At 37.0% G+C, this 19450-nt stretch overlaps 1 protein-coding gene across 3 annotated transcripts in view; it reads left to right on the forward strand.

Moving 5' to 3' along the window:
- PLCL2 (phospholipase C like 2) overlaps window positions 1–19450 on the forward strand; it is a 103271-nt gene that overhangs the window by 36570 nt on the left and 47251 nt on the right. The gene's annotated exons all lie outside the window — the stretch shown is intronic.

The following is a 19450-nucleotide window of genomic DNA, read 5'->3' on the forward strand; positions in this document are numbered from 1 at the left end:
AGCTAAACTGTAAACTGGTATGTGCAGTATTGTTTGGAATGATTTTCTTTTGGTGCTTCTATTGGTGCTTTCTCATTAACCAGTAGAAAGACTGTGTTCAAATGCTCTCTTTTCTATGTAATTTATACAATACATAGAAAGATCTGTGAATCAACCAGTCATTTTAGAGAAGTATACACTTGTGTTTGTGATTTTGGTAGAATAAAATGCTTTATGGATCTTGGTGTCCTGTAGAGGTCCTATGAAGATAAAGAAATTTGTAACACTGTTTGTTAGTCTAAATATTACAGCCATAGCCAGCTGTACTTCCTAAAAGTATGGCAGCATTCTAGACAGAAAAGCAATTTTTCCAGTAAGAATTCGGGTAATGGAAGAGAAGGGTTTTTTCCTTCCCCCATGCTGTGTATACTGTCCTGTATTTAAATTGTAAAGGTGTTTTTTTGTTTGTTATTTAACGTGTGCATTACTGAGTTTGATATACTCAGCTGCTTCATCACGGAGACTAAAAATGGCTAATGAAGCAGGCTACTAAATAATAAGGAAGGAGTTCCTAACAATGGATAAAGTAGCAATGGATAGCATTTTTGCTTTGTTCGGTGAGAACATATGAAAACTGCTGAACTGTACTAAAATTATCATAGGGAGTAGCCAATATGAACCCTGTGCGTAATGAATTTTCATTCCATTTATTTCACTTAGGAAAGCTCTTAAAATGGATTGGGTTTAAAATGAGCAAATAGAAAGCTTTGGAATGTGATAAAAGTCATCATGAGTTTACATGTCACTACTCCGTTAACTCTTTTTTTCATAACAATCTTTTTGCTAGTTATGTCCTTTAAAGCACTTGTCTACAAAACAAGAAAATGTTCATTCTTTGCCAAGAGGGACCTCAGGGTCCTAGCAGACAAGAAGCTGACCAAGAGTCAGCAATGCACATTCAAACAAAAAAGTTTAAACAGTATCCTGGGCTCTGTTAGGACGGGTGTTCCCAGCAGGTCAAGGGAGGTGATCCTTGCCTTTAGTAGATCAACACTGGTCTAGTTTGGGGCTATCAGTCTACTTTGGGGTTCTCCAGTACAAGGAAGTTGTACAAGATAAATGTCTCTTCTAATCTGTGTGCTATACTGGGTTCTTTGGTTATCATTCATTAGTTTACAGTTGTAATGTCTGCACTGAAGACTGGATAGAAGAGGTCTGCAAATACAGAACAGGTGCTGCTGAATTTGTCCTATAGATTTATCAGTTACTAAGTGTTCTGGGTATATAAGAGAAGGAAAATACAAAGGATTATTTGTCCATATATAACAAGCTTGCCAGTCACTTAAACTCTAACAGGTGTGTATTGTTAAGTTTTACTAGCTATCAGCTAACCATAATAAATATGCTACTAAGCATCACGAGGTTATTTACTTGGGTGTGGGAAGATGAGCTATCTATGTATGTCATTATTAATGGGAAAGGAAGTGCTACCAATTTGTTCATCCAGTTCGCAGAATTCTGACCAGTTTATTGCACTGAAAATCAGTATGAGTTAGAGACACACCTTACACGCTAAGCCAACAATTTACTGCCATTCTACGTAAAATCTTATCTCATGACAGAATTATTATTAGTCCTCTTAGGACAGTAGCACAGTTGAAATTATATATTGTTGAAGTCTTTACACACAGTTTCTAGCATCTATCCCTTTCTCTGATGCTATGGTCGTGCTTCCACTGTGCCAGTAGATGGGTACGAAAGTAGGGGTTGAGGGCAAGTGTCAAGGTAAGTTGTCAGCCTTTGAGTCCTTCTTCAGGCAGCGTATGGTGCTGGTGTCTTTTCCTTCTCGCTCTGAGATCTGCGTGGGATCTTTTTTTGGGTGTTTGTTAGCATGCTCGACATCTTGTTCCTTCTTCATTGGATCAAGTTTTCTACATGTCTTCATGTAAGTTCTTTTTAGCCTTGCAACTCTTGTTACCCGGTTTCCAAGGTTGCATTCCTTTGGTTAACACTAACTAACCACTGGTGAGTGGTTAAATGTTTTGGGTGTCCAGTGTCATCCTGTGTGTGTACTTCCAGGGCTACTGCTGTCATCCCTTCTCTGTGCTCTACGCCACGATTTTATTCTAGGTCACACGCTCTTTGTTCTACACAGGGTGTCTACTTGTTCTTTCTCTCTGTTCATTATAAAAATAAGTAGTGTTACATTACATGACTGGCCAAGATCTAAAACAAAGAAGGTAATAGTCACCTGGTCACTTGATAATTGCTGTTACAGCAGGTAGCTCTGTCCAGGCAGGTGGAGACGGGTACCGACAAAACTTGACAGGCCGTGAGGCTTCTGGTATGATTTTAGCAGAAAGCCTGTGGCACTTGGTAATAATGCCTACAGAATAGTTAAGTTAACCTCTTACTAAGCTGTGATTCCCCCCTAAGAAAATAAATAAATATAGATTACGGTAGTCTTTACTGTATCAACACACAGCATTCTCTTCTGAAATCTGGTGGGGTAATTCAGGTATTCCAACACAAGGCAGATGAAAATCTTCACAAAAATAAATTTTCTGACTATGTTCTGTCCTTCCATCACTGGTCAGCTCCTGCTAAGGCCAGTGGGATGTATGACTTTGTAATTTACAGTGGTCTTGGTAGAAAAAGCTGAACAGTACACGGCTGGTTTTAAGCACTTCAGGCCATACATGAATTCCCAACATGGAAAGAAACACCTGTTTACCTCAGTAGGAATTTTGTCAAAGGTTAAGGTCTTTTCTGAAACTTTTCCTGTTCTCTCTTAAAATTACCAGTATCTTCTGGGGGAAGACTCAGGCCATGCTCAGATGAGATAAGCCTCTGTGGTTTCTTGCCTAAAGGAGATAATGAATCTCAGTCTCTGTAGCAGCAGAGAGCTTTGTTTTTGAAGAGGCAAGTATTGTACATCTGCCCTTCCTGGAGCAGAGCAGGGTGTGATAAATAGATGGGATACATACAGCAAGCTTTTGTTTTTCTTACGGAGCCCTCAGGAGTTCTTGGCAGTGCTCTAAGATCTGCTGAGGAGTTCTGAATGACAGGCAGTAAGGAAAGGTAGCTCAGATGTTTAGATTCAAGGGACCTATGTCCCTCTCCTTTAGGTGAAGAGAGAATGAAAAAAATGAAGGGGAGAAGTTGCTCTTTGGGGTAAAGTTTTACTCACCTCCGGAAGATGGGACGTTGTGGGAAACAGCAGGATCTTTTCTCAGCCTTGGAGTCAATTGCATCTGCCACAAGGTTAATGGAAGGTGTTCTCCAGTAGGGTTGTGTCTTGTTGGTTGGCTAAGGCATCTGAGGAGGTCTGAGTTCTTGCTTTAAGCTTTTTTTACAATAATAATACTATTGATTCTTTTTTCTTGCTGTCTTCCTGGTTTTGCAAAACTTGTGCAGCCTGGACGTCTTTAGACCTACTATTTTATCAGATTTAGTTGAAATCAAGAAATGAAATCTAAAGTTAGAAGGAGGATACAGAAAAAGGCACACATAGAGGATGCGATCCGTAGGATTATTTTCCTAGGAAACCATCTAAAACATAATGTATGGTTCATTGGTAGCCCTGGAAACAGACTGCGCCTATCTCAATCACTTTTATCCTCATGAAACTTTCTCTGCCGTGATTTCCTTCTTGTAAACCCGCAGCCTGCTTTTAAGAAGTAGTTTATACTGTAACTAAATGCCGTTGTGAGAGTGTTTAAATATTGCTATAGGGGAAAGAGTAAAAGGATCTATGTAAACTGGAATATTTCTGCTGTATTTGCGTACAGACCATTTAACAAGGGTTTCTGATGGTTGGGCTCCTTAACATTCTGGAAATAATACCGTGCTGGATGGGACCTGCAGGAAATGAAGGGTATTTATAATAAATTACTGTGCTCAGAGTGAGTCCTTTATGATATAATGCATGCAACTGCAGCTGTTCTTTAAAAACCGCTTAAGTAAATAATCCCGTGTAATAGGCTAGGACCAAACTGTTGTTGATTTTTCCAAACCTGTAAAATTTGTGCACTTTTTATTGTAAGGTTAGTTGTTTCCTGTTTCTATAAGTTCAAAGGGCTAAAATAAGGAAGTGTATCTTAGGCTGTGGAAATAACAGTGTTCCATCAAAGATTTTTTTTAAACAAAGTTGTCCTTTAATGATTATTATTAAAACCTTTATCTTATTATTGATAACAGCACTTTTGCATGTAATTCTGTGTTTAGTTTCTTAAAGTCATTGACAACATGGAAAGTACTTCACATGGATACACAGCAAAGAAAACTGCAGTTACCAACGACTTCTAATAATCTATTTTTTACTAGTATTTTCCTATTATTACTATTATTACAAGTCTTTCTTCTTACTAATGTGCTTTTTTATTTTTTTAAAAAGATAATCACTTATTCGCATTGTTTCTCCCTGTTCTTCCTTTGTTCCACAAGTGTTTGAAATCTTTTTAAACAGTTTTGCCCTAAAAGTATTCTATAGTAGTATGTTTTTTAGTTCTCCAAAAAGATCTGATCTAGAACTATCCAAAAGAGGAAGGAAAATTCTAGTAGCTAAGTTGTCTTTGTCCTTGTTGACAGTTAAAGAACCAAGGCTGGAGTCTCTTTATATTCAGAGGTATTTTTTCCAGGCATGCATGACAGCTTACATAATATGATGCTCCAGTTACACGGATAGGACATTAGCACCCCTTGTTCTTAGATAAGCCATTAACATCCCACATCTGGGAAAAGAGCCTACTTCTCAGTTACTTCTTTGCTACCAACTCACAAAATATTTCTGTAAAATGATTTTTAAAACTCTATTTTGATGACTCAAGGCAGGAAAGCCTAGTCGACAGAAATCTGTATTTTCAGTACGTGTTGGTGCTTTGTGCACTGTCCAGTTCGTAACGTAGCAGGCGGCTGCATTCCAGGAGTGGAGAGTACAGTGCCTGGGGCAATTCACCTCTATAGTTCTCTATGTATTGTTCAAATATACCGAAGTGTACTGAATTGCCTGAAGCTGCTATGACAGTGAATGTTTGTTCTTTTGGTTTGGTTTTCTATCCATTTAATTGTTTAAATTTAAAAATCATTAAATATGGGGAGAAATCCATTTCAGTGTTGGAATTCCTCTGTATAAATTTAACTGCATTCAGTTTGGAAAATGGGGTGTATACTACAGACTAGAGGCGTAAGGGAAGCCAAAAGGATTGTTTTAGTATGTAAGAAAAGTAAAATTGGACCATGTCATGAATCTGGATCTTATCATATCTAAAGAATATTTACCGTATTGAGTCAAGATGTACAGGGAAAAAAAAAAAAAACAACAAAAAAAACCAACTGATCCTTTAAAATAAAATTGCTAATAATGTGGTAATTTCTTCATATTACTTGTCATATGGCCAGACACAGTTATCTGAATGTGCCATACATTTTAGACTAAGCAGTGTTTTTGGCCTTTGTGCCCTCTTTGCTCTGTCACTTCTGGAGCAAAGATCAAGAAAAAAAATTGTAAAACTTTTAACTTCAAAGTGAATTCATAGATCAATTGCTATTTTATGTGCAAAAAGAAGCACTTTTTTAGGTATCCTATATTTGGTAAATGGTTGAGACAGGGTTGGAGCATAGAACAAGATACTGAAATGAGGTTTCAATGTATATTAAATGAGAAGTTACCACACATCAGTGAAATAGTTGCTACTTATTGTTTGTTCTTTCCTTCTAAACTATACTGACAGTCAAAATCCTGTGATAAAAAAGATTGGCCAGCCAGCTCCTTCTTTTTTTTTTTTTTAATTTTAGCACTTGAATGGTTGCCTTTATTCTCAGGGTTCAAATAAAAGTGCTAATACTGAGGTCTTGTCTCACACTGGCTGGATTTATTGGTATAGGTGACAGGAGGGGCAGCTCTATTTTTAGGGAGGATGAGAAATCTCACAGCAGGCTTCTTTTGCTGGCATAATTTAACTATTGAGAGGAGTAAGCTTGGTATCCGTTTGCAGATATAATTGTGTCCATTCTAGTACTTTTTTTGGTACACAGGTGTCATTTACAGCTGGGATTTTCTTTATGTTTCTGTCCACTCTACAGGCAAACTTTCAAATATAATCCAAATATACTCGCTACCACATATTGATTACATATGCTTTATGTATGAAAGTGGTTACTGTGATTTATTTTCAGTTCTGATTAACAATACTAGTCTTCTATCAATGAAGCAGAAAAGTAAAACATTTTTTTGCACACATTCTTCAATGCTGAAGAGGAATGTTCAATTCATACATAATTTTGACATAGTGAAATACAAATTAATGAAATGTAAAATATGTTTGAATTCGTGATATGTCAAATACTGAAAGTTTTTTAAAATTAATACAACAAAATAGAAGATAAACAGTTGAATGTAGGAAGCTGGGAAAGTAAGGGAGAAGACATTTTAGAATGGAAGAGCTCTAGTTTCTGATAAATCAAACTAGAACAAAATATCTCCTCACCACAAAGTCACTTAAGCGCTGTAAGGCTGCATTATGGGCAGTTGCAAGGTCGAGATAAGGAAAATGAATATAGTTTCCAAAAATTATTTAAATTCTTCATCCTTCTCTTGACCAACCAAAGGCATGCTTGTTTTTTCTAAATGGTTTAAGCAGATGGGCTGTCATGTGGGACACAGACCTGGTCTCAGAAGGTAGGGATATCCCTCAGACTGTGAGCAGAATCAGTAGAGGCCTTTGTTTTACAGGGAGAAGACAGTAATTAAACCTGAAGTAATTGAATGGGGAAATTGTTTTGCTTCTGAGATTGGATTTCGGTGTTTGATGCTGTTTGAGTAAAATTTTATACTCTACGATGTAACTTCTTGAGCATTTGTGATGTGTAGAGTATTCAGAATGCTACATAAGGTTTATTGAGATACCGTATGTGAATATTTTAATGAAAGATTGATGATATTTCCCTAGTATGTCATAGTGATTTAAAAAATAGAGTCCTATTTTCCTAGTAATTATCTTTTCCTCTGCAGAACACAATTACGGTATTACCTATTTTCATCATTGCTGATACCAAGTGGTTAACTATAATGAGCTCTGAAAATTCAAACTAGAATTATTTTACCTGCCATATTATGCTCAAGTCTGAGTGCATTCTGGATCCATAGCCCTCCTCCGCATCTAGAAGGTTTATAACTTTATTCTAAGATTTTTGAAATTCATGCATACTTTCTCATCCTCCCAAGTGCTAGAATTCTAACCCACACTGAGAATTTGTGTTAAGATCATGAGCTGCTTGCTAAGATGCATCTGTTATACATGGGATTTCAGAAATCATTGGCTTCAGGGTATTTGCTCTTGAATCTTGCATCTTTTAACTGGTTGAAACTGTAGCGTGCTGCAGTGATGTTTATTCAACATTTCTCTCCACATACACTTGTAGCAAACTATTAAAAAAAAAAAAGCTGTTGAAATGGCAAAAGTCTGGAGAAAACTGTTACACCTGGTAATTTATGTGTTTAATTGCAATTGTCTGGTAAAACACACAGATGACTTAGTAAGTTTGCTTTGTCAAAATTATAAGCATTTATATAAATTTAAAATCAAAAGAATGTATGCCTTGCTTATTGTTTGTTGGCTTAGGGTAAACAAATGCTTTATAGTATTTGTTTTTTGCAGTCTCTCATGTCTCTTTCTGGTACAGACATCTTGTATTAAATATTTATAGTTCTCTGTTCTTTTCTAAGTGATTGTAACTTATGAATAATTAAAGAACAGAGTTAAGGGGGAAAAAGACATTGATGTAATGTTCAGAATGAGAATTTCCTATAATTATTCAACAACTGTGAATTACATACAACTGAAAATCAATGAGGAGAACACATAGAAGCAGCAGTATCTGATTAGCAAAGGCACTTGGGTTTGTGTCTTCTCTGCTTGTGTAACGACTGAGCAATGGTAACCTTAAGAATTTGACAAAAAATATTTATTAGAATTCTGTGTCTTAAAAATAGACTGTTAATTATCTCTGTTCAATTATCATTTTCTTCTAAGTAATGTGACTGAAGTAGCAACTTGAAGAATTTGCAAGATAATCTTCCTCTGTTTAGCAAGTAGTATGTTTTAAAAAGTTCCAAGTTTTATAATTAATTTAATACTGGCTTATGTACATGAACTGTTCATGTCATTGAAGAGTTAATACTGGTAATGGTCACTCTCTTCTCTGACAAAACGTAGCCTGAGTTGCCTCAAACCACCGAAGAAGAACAATAGAGCTTGTGAAGTTACAGCTCTTTCCTTAGAATTACCTTATGAAATTTGTCCAATTAACATTAGTCAAGAAGCTGGTCTGAAGACACTGTTCATCAATCACTACAATGAAGCAAATCAGGTGAAGAATAGGAAGCTGTAGGGCAGAAATAACGATCATTTTTAGAAGAAAAACAGTCTACATTTTATTCCTCTTCAACTTGAGTGTGGTACTTGGATGAAGTAACCCTTAAGGAATAATTTTACTTACCTTTTTTGTCTTGGAAAACACTGAGTGACAGGAAGGGACACAAAAAAGACACCAAGAGCTTTCCAGGATAGCAGATGACGCCTGGATTGAAATTTGGACAAAATGTATGAATTGGCAGTACAGGTAGAAATGAATGTTTTGCCAAATGAGTGAAAGGGAAATGGTGTGATTTAGTCCATAATCTTGTGCTGAGCGGTACAGTGGGATGAAATGTATGGGTGCATGAAAATGTTCAGTCCTTTAAATTACATTACTATGACATGGTCAATCTGCTGTACGTTTTTGTGAGCATAAGTTTTTGACAAGTAAGGGAATATCATGTAGACTATGTAACAGCAGAGCAGAGGCAGCATACTCTTCTGCTGTATGACTAAATCAGTAGTGTATAAGAAACACTATTTTCGCTTGTTGGCTGCATTTGCAGCATTGGAAAAACATGAATCTTGCCTGCGTGGAGTAACATGTTCTTTTCCATAATATTTTCTACTTATTATTTAGATTGATGTAACTTAAATTGTACCATAAAGTAGGTAATGGTGATGGCACTCTAAGATACACACTTCACAAACTACTTTTTGTCAGGTGGCTTATCCTAATGTCTTCCTTATCCCTGGGTGACATACAGAACATGGGAACCTGAAGAAATAGAATGATGATGTTCATAAAATGAAACGTAATGCAGTTAATTGCAATTAATTTGTTCGGTTTAGTTCTTTTTCTACACCTTAACTTCTGAATTCAAAGGAAATAGAGTACAATTATCTATTGTTATATCTAAAAGAAAGGTGATTTTATGGAAAAAAAAAAGTGCAGAAAGGCTTTAGCACTCCAGCTCTCAATGAAAATAATTTCCCTTTTGGGATTGAAAATGACCTTCAGCGTGACCCCTCAGAAGGATTTCCTCCTTGTGTTCTTCAATTCTACCATTTTAAATTATATTAAAAAAGGGGGTAGAATATACCATACTATATAACATGCAATCATGTTACTTTTAGTAATTAAAACTTAGATTCTTCACAGATAGTTTAATTAAGTTGTTCTTAACTGATTTAACACTTTCCTTAATTTGTGAACAGAGGACTGCCACCTCTATCTTCATTTTTCAAAACATCTTGAGTGAGTCTTGTTTTTTTGCACCATTGCCAAAGTTTCTGAAGCCTCACATAATACATCTTAGTTTGTTTGGAAGTAATGTAAAAGCGGTAATCTTTAACTTTTGATCAACACATTGTGTTTGCACATATCTGTACAGAAATTTCCTTGTGGGTTGTGAATCAGATAGGATAGTATCTGAGCCTGCTAGGTAGGAAAGTTGGTTAAAAAACAGCAACAAAACACCAAAAAAACAAACCACCCAACAACAACAGCAACAACAAAAACCGCATCTGTGATAAACTTTGGTAAAGATGCTGGGGAGGCATTACCAACAGGAGTAGGAAGGGGCATGGGGGATTGAGCCAATGCTCTCACAAGCACCTCTTGCTGGTCCTCCTTCGTTTTCCTCTTTGATGCTCAAGAGGAGCAGCGAAGAGAGGTGAGGTGCCTTTCTGCAGAGCCTGTGCTTTATCTGAAATCACAGAAATCTGAAATGTGATTATTGTGTTATCTTTGTAAGTCACCAACTTTCTGCATTTTTGCCTTAAACTGTGAAGCCTGACAGCTGTTACAGAAGTTACTTATTTTGCCAATTCAAGCAAATTGTTGTTTATGCCTGAAACAAGAAACTGAAAAATGCTGTGCTTTCTAGCAGCAGAACTGACTTGCAGCTATGAATACTTGAAAAATCTGAGATTCATCTGCAGAATGATTGCTCTGCTATTCTGCGTATTAAATCTTGTCGATAGGTCTTGATTAAAGTGTTCATGAAAAAGAATCTTAGCTGTATTATTGGGTATTTAAAACATAGAAGAACTGAAAGTGAAACCCCTCAGATCTTAAATTGTTGTGCATGTGTGCAGGAAGAGTGTCTTGTTTTTTTAACGGATGACAGCAAAGACTCAGGGGCTTCTTCATTCGTGAGTCTTACTGAACCCTGTTGAGCCAGCTTGCTCAATGGATTCCTCCAGTATATTCATCTGAGTGTCAATTTTGTCATCTTCAGTTATTCTTGAAGCTAAAAGCTTCTAGAGACTATTATTCCTTTTCCTGATCATCAATGTCTGAAAAAATAAATGCTTATAACAAACATCCATTTTGATATAGTACTTTAAATGGTCTGTTTGCCATATTTTAAGTGTAATTTCTTCTTAGATGAGACATTAGGAGACTGAAATACTTTCTAATTAATTGACTGGGGCTTTCCTTTTCATGCCATTAAGTCATTATTAACAGCTTTCTGTCAACGTAGTTTCCTCTATCACAGTTTAGGACTGAACATTACATGTACCTGGTTTTCATAAATAATTATGGTAGTTTACATGAGATGGGTTAAAATATTGTTTGTCTGGATCCAAAATGTACATGCTTTGCTTTTACTGAGTTTGTGAAAACTGGATTCCTGTTTTGCTCCATTGGAGGTGCTACCCAGAAACCTGAACTGTAACTGATTCAATGAATTAAAACTTAGGCTTTCATGCCAAGCATAACTCAGTCTTCGGCTCTCTCAGTGCTCACGGCAGTGTAGGCAGTTTCCTTTGATGCTTCTTATTTATTTTCTTTTGAGATCAGACTTTTCTTCCCTTTCCCCTTCTCACCAGTGTTGCAAGTTAACCTCTGAAACCAAATGACCCTTTATTTTAACACCATAAATATGTGCTTACTGGATGTTCTTACACATGAAAGAATGCCTCAGTGGTGTTTGAATGTCATTTTTACTACCATATTTTAATATTCAGATATAATATTCTCATTATGTATATTACTTTATAAATGGAGCCATGTTTCTCCGAGTTACAGCAGTTGCTGCTTAAAGGCAAACACGCTTGGCAGCATAAAATTTCAGAATGGAGATTTAGTTGTTACAGCTGATTTTTTAAATTTATAAATGCTACCAGTCAAAATCAAACATAGCATAAGTAGTTACAACTTTATTTTCAGCAGAGTAAGCAATATCAAACTGTTTACTTTCTTTTGAGAAACATATGGAATGGATTTATGTGTGCTGAATTAATATATAGTGAAATACCACTTTGATTTAATGTTTTGTTTTTAAAAAGCTAATTCATGGATCCTCAAGAGATCAGGCATACATTTTGCTGCTAAACACACAGCCTTACGAAGAGATGGCTGAACTATTTTGGTACGAAGTCTCTGTTGTGGTTAAAACTGAGGATCAGAATTAAAAGTTCAAAACGCCTGTTGAAAACTGGGAGGAACAGGATTGCTCAGTGTAATCACCGTTCTGTCATTTAACTGAAAAACCTTTACAGGGTAAGCTGTAATCACTTTTCTAGTTCTCTATATAGAACTCACCAACACGACTTGCAGTACCAACAGTTACCAATATAATATATCTAACATTTCAAAACACGAAATGTGCTCACGCTGCTATAGCTAGACTGACCTGGAGTTAGGATGTTTTCCTACCCTGCTCAGCCTGTGTCAGCTTTAAGACCTGAGCGAGAAGAACAAGTGCCAGCACGTGTGTGTGTGAGCGTTTCGGGGATCTTTGCGGATGAAGTGTCTTCCTCCTAGCAGCAGTTCACAGCGAGCTCCCTGGTGACATGCTGGTGACATGCATCTGAATGTTGAAGAACCTAAGAATACCTAAGACAGCAGCACGAAAAAAAAAAAAAAAAAAGCGTATACTTCTGATGAGCTGATGAAATGACTAACAAAACTGTTCTGTAAGAAGTTTTCCAAGGAAATCCTTAGCCTAGACTTCATTTGCAAAACCGTATCCTGTTATTTTCCTGCTCATCACAGTCAGTCTTTAACAGAGTTAAATCATCTGCTCTAGAGGAAACGAGGGCAATGCAGGCTACCATTCTTCTCTGCACTCTCTAATAGTGTAGTAGGGATCTCTCTCACATAATATATAATATAATCATAATTTTCTGGTGTCCCGTTTTCTGGGAGTGAAGCAGAACTAAATGAGCCACAGGAGCCCTGAGAGCCTCAATTCTATTATTTTATGGTGGTGAGGTTCGTTCTTTCTCATGCCTTGCCTTTATATTCATTAGGTTTATGAGATTTTTGATGTCCATTCTGTGTGGTGTACCAAGATGAGAGATTTTGTTTTCCCTGATGACTCGACGTTATGTTATCATGTCATGTAGGATCTCATTTCAACTGAACAGTTTCAAATGCATTAATTTTAACCAAATTAATTTCTTGGTAAGTGTGATTCTGTTCTTTGCTTCCATTTTTAATCAATTTTCTCTTTCTAGTTGTTACTTTGATCCAGCTCTGATACTTAACTGTCACATGGCAAATTGTTCCAGCTCACTAAAACTGCAGAAAACTAATTCAACAAAAAAAAAAGTTTATTTTTTTTGTTTCCAGAGCTAGTTAGGTGAATTCATACACTGTATGTCAGACAAGCACTGATGCTGGCCTAAGGAGCTGGGGTGGAGAGAAAGAAGGTGCAGCTGGGGCAGGATGAGGAAGAGACAGGGCAGAGAAAATTAATTTGGGGTTTGAAGAAGGAATACCAACACTGGGTGAGACATAACCTCCCCTTCTTGTTGGTGTTAAGCCGTTGGCTTAGCTGTAATAATCTGAATATAGATCACTTTTGTTTGAAGATTGAACTAAGATTTCCTTCAATAATAGATTTCCTTTAGTAACAGAAGACAAAAATATAATGGTTTGTTACTTGTGCAGCTAATCTTCTTATTTTTCTTTGCCTCTCATTGTTGCTTCTAACATTGCGTACTGGGTCCAGCTGGGGTCAACCCACCACATGCTGAAAAAATATAGTTCTCTTAAAAGACTTCTGCAAACGGCAGCTATGACATGAATGCAAGTTTGGAAAAATATTTAAATGCTGAGCTCAAATATAGTGATTCACAATGAGTGGGAGGCCCAGTGTTTTCAAAATAGCTGATGTTTTGTCTCCCCCCAAATGCCTATTATTTCAGTTGAACATTCTTTACTTTGTCTTAAATACAACTATTGAGTGCTGTGTGCCATTAAGCAGGAGCTATGTACTCGATGTGAATTAATATATGTTGTTTCTGAAGTGTTTGGGATTCTGTCAGCTGAACTGTTAATTACTTGGAGAGTTTTTTCTTATTTTGATTTTCACATGCTCTGCAAGCTTTAGACAGCTGTGTTAAAGCACTATAACATGCTTACTTTTTAACTTGAAAATAGTACTAAATATACAGTAGTCTTACAGACTTATGAAAAAAACCTTTTGGAGCCTGATCAAAGATTCTTGTTTCAGCTAAATTTGTATTTAGAGTATACCTTTACATTTCCATCGATTTTTTCTTAGGCTGTAGTTTTTAAACATTCCTAAACTTCTTGGTGTGAACCAGTTTAAAAACAGAATTTATATAATCTCAAATACAAAAAAAGGCTATCAGAAGTCATAGCATGCATTTACTAAAATGGCATTTTTGTACATTTCTTATACTGGGCACGTAAAACACATACATACATCTATTCATGGAAGTTATGGATTGTGTATATATATAATGTCAAAAAGCTTTAGCTAGTGCCTCAAAGGAGATGTGTTGTTTCAGCAAAACTAAGCACATGTGTCCTTTATACTGGAGAACTCCCAATGAATAAAATTTTAGTCTGCATTGGTCTGTAGACATACTTGGAAGAAGTGCTGCTCTCATATTTTTCAATTAAATGTAGTTTAATTCGCTGGCTTGTTTTTATATGCTTTTTTTCTATACTGTTAAAACTAATTCATGACCTCACTTGGTCCAGTGCCATTAATATGTATGCCTGATTGTGTGTGATGTTTAGCTTTTTATCACTTTCAAAAAGGAATTCCTTGTGGTTTTAATCGTATAATCAGCAATAAAATGAAAAAGTAATTCTGTATATTTTTCATTTGGAAAAGACAGAATGCCATGCTCCATTGCCTTCATCAGAACCAGAATTTTAAACCAAGGATTAGGAACACTGTAACTTAAAACCAAAACAATTTAACTGTAATTTTCAAATAAACTTTCCTTTTTCCTTCATGCTATTTATGTAAGTATTTGTAGATGTAGTCCATATTTCAGATGAGTTCCAGGGGAATATTGTTGGCCTGCAATATGGTGGAAGCATTAACTTGAGAAGACACATACATAATTTTAACATAACTATTTTACATAAGTTATCTTTACATCAGCACTATCACATCTGGAATCAGAAAATACACCTCACTTTTTCTCTAACTGTATGTAACTTTTGAAATCAGTGCTAGATTTTGTGTAACAGAGGTGTAAAGTTTCTGATTTTAGTTGCCAGTTGCTTTTTTTTCCTTCTTTTTCTACTGACTCTCACACACAAAAACTTCCTTAGCTGCTTTTATAATGCTCCATGTTATGTTCTGGAATGAGCTGGCAGCTGTACATAGGCAATCAATACATAATAATGATTTATTTTTTGTGTGTTTGCAAAAATAAATGAGTATGTTTATTATTGCCATATTGGTTGAAGAATCTTTTTTGAAGAAAACTCCAAATATTTTGCAATGAAAAGAGAAGGGTAATATGAAACCGATGTTGTATTTGTAACTGATTTGCTGTCTATGTCTGTATTTATATCTCTAAAACCACACGCGAAAACTTAGAAAAGAATGAATTACTGATATTATAGTATTTCTTATTAAAGTGCATGTAGAAATTGAATGTTTCAAAATATTGCCTTAAATATTTGTGGGTTTTTGTTTAAATATATGTAGCCATATATAGACACACCTGTGTGCATCCTCTAGTATAAATAAAATCTATAAAATTCAGAGTTTTCTGCTTTGCACGGTTCTGAAGAAAAATGCTTAGAAATCTTAAATAAGCAAAGCTTCTATTTATTTATTTTTTAAGCTAACCACTTCCTGAAATAGGCTTATATTACAGGCTAGGTGATTTTGCAATTGCTGCTGAATTGCATTTGAAGAAGACGGGCAGTTTTCACACTCGAATGGGCCACTTAAGCATCACATAAGCTATAAAAACAAGCCATCGATGAGTTATGTAAAATGTGCGAAGAGCAGTTACCCTGTATGTTCATTGTGAAGATCATTAGATTCTCTGTTCCTATCATTAAGTGATGAATTGTGTTGCAACTGTTAGTATAGATGTCATGAAATTACTTCTAAAACAGCTTATATGCTAGATGACATGAAATAATAGTGTGATTTAAAACAAAACAAAAACAAACCGGCAAACCCTGCCATGGCCTGTGTTCTCACCTGCTCACGTGTAATTGTTCAGAATATTGCCATGACACTGACCCTCAGATTCACAAACATTTCACTTTATTCAGAACTTATATGCAAAAAATGTTTTGTGCCAAAGCTGTCTAGACACTGTAAGCGCTTGCAGTCATGTTACTACTCTTGTATGTACATTGCCATCTCTGCGAGGCCGAATGGCTCGGCATCTGAGCCTATTTGGGATTAATTAGCTAGGCATTTGGGGGACCGCGGCTCCTGAACACTCTGTGCTGTCAGTGCCATAGCGTGCAGGGGTTTCTTCACATGCTGTCGAAGCTCAGCCACAGTCAAAAAGCCTGCAGGGAGATGCTGGGTTTGGGTGCAAGGTGGCTTGTGCTGGCTTTCATGTATTCGCTTGGTTGGCAGAGCACTCACCTGCGCAGAGTGCTTGGGCTCCAGTCCCTCCTGCCTGAGGATTTTCAGACCTGCAGCTCCTCGTGTGCTGGGCGAATGATCTCAAGACTGGGATGGAGCTGCCTTCTGTGCTTCTGCTGAACTGCTGGCGCATAACCACAAACGGAAACGTTGTGTGGGTGAAGCATAAACAAGGGAGGTGGCCATTCCTCCCTGTGTGCGGTGTTCTGGTCCCTACTGCACGGGCTGCTCGTACAGTTAGCTTCTGGAGTCACCAAGTGAGATGTTTGTAGAGTATTGATACCAGGAACTTTCACTTCCCGGACAAGTGCTCTAAAAATGTGTCATTCTACCACTTCCTCTTGTTAGCATTGTTTCTTCTCTGTACCAGAAGGAGTAGCATGCATATAGTAGTGGCCTATATGCAGACAGAGGCCTTCATCTTCAAATCCCAGGTAGCATAACTACCACATCAAAACCACAGGTGGCTGCGTGAGTTGTGGGGAGCTGGGATCGCAGACACCCCCCTCAGAAGCCAGCAGTGGGATGTGAGGATCCTTCTGAGCGGCCTGGTGCTCCCTTGGAGCTCCGGCTGCAGGCCCCTCATTTCCCACCCTGTGCAGGTTGGGGGCTGCCTTGGCTCTGTAAATTTCACTCCAAAACGTTTTAAATGGTGCTATACTGAGCAACACCTGAACTTCCGGCTAATTCTTTTTTTGTAAGTTGTGCTTTCGTAGTCACATAAGCAGTTCTTTGTTTCTACCATGCGAGAAATAATAACAATAAAAGTTACCATGGAGAGACTCTTTAAACAAGAGTCTCTTCCCAGTGTGCTCTTTTAAGCCTTTTTCTCCTGTTGTCTCTAAGTGCCGTAGATGTCAGCTGGGGTTATTTCTGGCTTTTAAACTGCTGGATGCTTTGCTTTCTGTAGGCACAACTCCTGGATAAACTAAACTCTTTGTGCTGTTTCTTGTACCAGTTTTATCTGTGGTCTGCTCTGTGTCTCAAAATTTGGTGCAGGTGACAATGGATGTGGCATGTGTTTTTGGAGATGTATTGGTGCTGTGGTTGTTCTGGTTTTGATGGACAGAATTATGCATCCACAGTCTAGAGGCAGTCTCACTTCGAGCATCTTGAAAAGTATTGAGAACACTGCAAGTCCTGTGAATGCTGAGCAGTCACTCCTGTGTTTTCAGAAAAATGCAGTTTGCTGATCTGTCAGGCTTTATGATTTCAGTCAGACCTAAGGCCATGAGAGACCAGATCCAGTTCATGAATGCCACCCCACTTTCAATGAGAAATACGGCACGTCATATAGCAGAATATGTCTCCTTTTTCATGCCAGACTGTATCTCTGAGGCTCTGTTAAATACAGTGTATGCACACACTATGCAATTGCATTTTCAGCTTACGAGTGAGAGTTTGTTTCCCTTTGGACAGTCTTTTATTTGGTGGATAGTTCTGGGCAGTGTCTCAGGGAAAATATCCTTTAAATTCTTTTGTTTATGCAGATTGATTGTGACTGTCATGTTTCTGCTAGGACAGGGACTCGCACAAGTGACTAGCTCAGAATCATTGATCTCTGGGGAAGCAAAAGCTTATGATCAGTGTTCTGGAGCTCAGAGCTGTGTGAATCTCTGCAGTGTATTTTAAAATCTGTTTTCACGGTCGTCACATTCAGGGAGTGCCATCAGGCTTTCCCAAGTGGGGAAATTGCTTTGCCCTGCAGAAATGTAGAATACTGTTAAAGTGGCCTCAAATTTGTCTAGCAGGCAAGCAAAGTAGTCTTACAGGTAGTAGATTGAATTATTTCTCTAATATACATATGCAAACCCCAATTCAGTCTTTAGGAAACGATGTGTGGGAATGGGTTTTCATTGAGATAGACCTATTTAGATCAGATGGCGTCAAGAAATAGCATATTTTTTTCCCCCTTTCCATTTGGTGTCTTGGATCAGACATAATCCTCATCGTAGAGAAAGGCGTAGACCTTCCTTCTGTTTGAAAGTACTGATCATGGTCAAGCAAGAAAATACTTCCCAAGCCTTGATGTTTCTTGTATCAGGATGTTACCCTTCATCTCTCACTGAAGGGTTCAGGTATGAGACTGGTGACTGAGAAATCTGGAACACTATGCAGTTTCAGCATACTTCATTCCAAGGCCTAAAATACTGGACAGGAACTTCACTGATCATTTATGTGGAGCTGTCCTTTTCTATTTCTTAGGTTAACTATGTAGATGAGGTAGGCTTAAATAGAACTAAAACTTTTGTAAACAAAAATCGCATTTGTAATTTTTTTTTTTAAATAAGGAAACTTGCCTTTGTCTGAAAGCATTCTTAATGCCCAGATTACATGTAATGAGATTCCATGGGTCAGTCCTGTGCGATATCCATTGCAGGGGTTTGGTCTGGAGTTAGAAATAAAACAATCCTTTGTAGGGTTATTAATTTTTGCTAGACTCTCCAGAAGTTGCCTGAAGCAGATTCTGCTGGCATTAAAGGTGCGGGAATCATATGTTGATTAATTTTTCCAAACATGGAACCACAAATATTAAGTTTACTTTACTAATCATTGTTTTCAATGACAAGCTTTTCGATGCTTATGAATTAAATTATAAAAACAGAATTGTACAGTTTTAATTCAATGAAATTAAACATACAGTATACGTGACCTGCACTGGAAATGCATTCTCTCTTGAATTGTTTTTATTTGAACATCTGTTCAGCATTGCAGTCATTAAAAGTTTTCTTTTCCTCCCCTTTCTGCCATATAAGTGATGCTAATTTGCACTGGAACGTACTTCAAGTGGAAAACTATTAGAGGGAAAATCAATGTTCTTGTTGTACAAATCTGGAAAAGTCATTTTTTGAGCAAAACTGGAATATAAGAACATTTCTAAATAGGGTATCTATCATAAAAAGATTATTTCATGAAAATATTTCAGACTAAAAGTCAGTTGGAGCTTCTTCTCAGTACATACAACCTTTAAAAAATCGCTGCATTTTTTATTATGAAAAGAGATGCAGATAATGGAAACAAACAGTTTTAAGTTCTGTTCTTTCTCAAGAATTTGATTATACTTAAATGATGTGTTATTGACTTACTTGCACTTGTTTGAGTCAATGTTAACAGCAGATAGAACGAGCTAAATGACGTTATTTTCCTTCTTAATTTTTTGTTTGTGTAACGGCTTATATATTCAGTTTTCTACGAAGGTTTTTCTAGTAGACTAAGGACTCAGGGTTCTTCCATTGTTTTAAGAGCAAAGGTGAACCACTTTTGCTTCCCTTC

The sequence above is a fragment of the Cygnus olor genome, chromosome 2, assembly GCF_009769625.2.
Source record: "Cygnus olor isolate bCygOlo1 chromosome 2, bCygOlo1.pri.v2, whole genome shotgun sequence".
Classification (NCBI taxonomy): domain Eukaryota; kingdom Metazoa; phylum Chordata; class Aves; order Anseriformes; family Anatidae; genus Cygnus; species Cygnus olor.